The following is a 3144-nucleotide window of genomic DNA, read 5'->3' on the forward strand; positions in this document are numbered from 1 at the left end:
TATATATTATACATAGTTTAACTTATATATATAATATATATAACATAATAATAAAAAAAAAACAAACAAAATCATTTTTTAATAAAAGTTTAAAATAAATTGAACACTGGTATATTTGTTTTTACCTAGGTATATATTATACAAAGTTTATCTTATTAAATAAGACATTATAACATAATTATATAAAAAAAACAAACAAAATCATTTTTTAATAAAAGATTAAAAAATAAATTGAACACTGTTATTTTAGATATTGCTGTTATATATTATACAATATAGTTTATCTTACTATATAATACATCATAACATAGGTAATTATATAAAAAAAACAAAATCATGTACTTTTATTTTTTAACCGTTTACTAGCTTTAGTTAACTAAATACTTGCAGTACATTTGATTTGGTTTATAGTCGTTTCGACAAACTTTTCTTGAACTGCTTCTAAAAAAAATAAACATAATTATATGATTATACATTATGTATATTAAGCAATTAATTAATACAAATTATTATTCCAGAATAAACACAATTTTCAGAATAACTACATGCATAATACATTTTTTTCATAATAGTATTCTTTTAAAAATCTATTATTTGTAGGTAAAGCACTAATATTATAATATTGGTACTTAGGTTTAAAAAAAATTAAGATTATTTTTTTTTGGTTACTACCTATCAAGTACAAACTATAGAATGTTAAGTTAAATTTTTTATCAAGAATAAATAGGTAGGTACTTGATTATAAATATATAAAAATAATAATTTTGAATTAATACTTACCACTCAATAATGTTGAAAGAAATGTTCTGTTAAAGGCCATTTTTAATCCTCTTCCTTTATGTCCTGTATAACTATACACAGCAGCAAGTTTGTCAGAAATGAGTTTCTTTAATATTCTTCTAGTAAGTTCCTTATAATCTGAACCCCCAATTAAAGCAAACATATGTACCTAAAATAATAATAACTATAATATAGTAGGTTTTAGGTACTTCTAATTAATAACAATTTATCATAACATTAACCATTGTTTATAATAATTGAGGCATTCATTCTTGTAACATACACTCTAATATATACAGGGTAATTTTTTAATAGCATATACTATAGTATAGTATATAGTATACTGACCTTCTTTTTTCCTTTTAATAGAACATTTAATTAATAATACATTCTGATTAAAAATTGTTTTAGTATGCTTAAAGAACACATTTCAAATGTTTGATATTTTTTATACTACATAAGGAGTGTACTGTGGCAATACAAACTTCTATTTTTTAAATGAGAACCATTTTTTTTTACTGCAAATTATTATTAGTCAAAGATTTTCTTGAAAATTTGGATGTATCTAAATCAAAATTCTAATGCATGAGTACCTAGTTTCTGAGTTATTTAAATGTTTATACTAGGGATAAAAATTATTTATAATTTATATTAATAAATCAATAGCAATTAACAACATTTTTTAATTATCTAAGCCCCATAGCCATTTAACCCATTACCATCAATGTATTATCTTTAGTACACAAAGTTATATAACTCAAATTATTAATATTAATATTTAGATAAATCAAAATTCTCAAAAGGAATATTTGCTGAATAATCTTAAGTGAAAGGTGGAAGGGGGCTTGAATATATATATGCATAAAATATACAACTAATTATTTGCAGTAATAAAAATATTATATTTTGAATAATAATCCATTATGTTCTCATAATTTACGAGAATCTAGTAGTGATTCTAAATACCAATACTATTATAGTTAAAAAAAAAGAAATATTTACTGAAATATTGTCAGTTTTATATTGTTATTTTATTTTTATTCAAGTTGTATTAAAAATTAAAATTGTATATTATTTTAGTTGAAAAATAACATAAGAATTTATTAATTAATAAATATTAACTAATTAGTAATTACTAATAAATTACATTGTTTATAATATAATTTAAAAACAAATTATCTATTTTTATATCTTATCTAGATAAGCTTTGAATGAATTATCTGTTGTCTTATCCAGATGATTTTTTGTTTATCTTTTCCCAACACTGTTTATATATACCTACAATTTATAAAAAATAATTTTCTTACCTGTTGATTGGTCCATCTGATGAACCTCTTCCTGCTTGAGATTGATATGATATACGACGTAAATCAACATATTCAGATTCAAAATTAGATGTTCTTCGCCTCCTTAAATAAATTATATCAATCCAATTAAACAAAAATATAAAATTATACACCTTAATATTTACCTACAATTTATAAACAATAATGTTCTTACCTGTCGATTGGTTGATCTAATGAACCTCTTCCTACTTGAGATTGATATGATATACGACGTAAATCAACATATTCAGATTCAAAATTAGATGTTCTTCGCCTCCTTAAATAAATTATATCAATCCAATTAAACAAAAATATAAAATTATACACCTTTATATTTACCTACAATTTATAAGCAATAATGTTCTTACCTGTCGATTGGTCAATCTAATGAACCTCTTTCTACTTGAGATTGATATGATATACGACGTAAATCAACATATTCAGATTCAAAATTAGATGTTCTTCGCCTCCTTAAATAAATTATATCAATCCAATTAACCAAAAAAATAAAATTATACACCTTTATATTTACCTACAATTTATAAACAATAATGTTCTTACCTGTCGATTGGTTGATCTAATGAACCTCTTCTTACTTGAGATTGAAACGATATTCGAGGTAAACCACCATATTCAGATTCAAAACTAGATCTGCTACCATTTGGCATTTCACTAAATGGCTGCATGTTATTAGGACTTGGACTTCTAGGACTTCTTGGAATTGGACTAGAAAAACAATCATTGTAATACAATTATTGTACATTTAAACATAATAATATGACAATGTTATGTAATACTGTGTTTCTTACCCTGGCATTCTGTTTATTATAGGAATAGTATATGTCTCATGGACGCCCAGATCATCAAATGAATGATAAATATAATTAAACATTTTCTTACATAATGGACAAGTTGGTTCAGACTAAATAATAAATGTATAAAAACATTACATTTTTAATTAAGACCATTTGATTAGCCGTTATATACATAAATTATATTAGATTTTTTTTCGAATGTTCTAAGTTAAGAATTCAAATAC

This window comes from Acyrthosiphon pisum, chromosome X (genome assembly GCF_005508785.2).
Source record: "Acyrthosiphon pisum isolate AL4f chromosome X, pea_aphid_22Mar2018_4r6ur, whole genome shotgun sequence".
Taxonomy (NCBI): Eukaryota; Metazoa; Arthropoda; class Insecta; order Hemiptera; family Aphididae; genus Acyrthosiphon; species Acyrthosiphon pisum.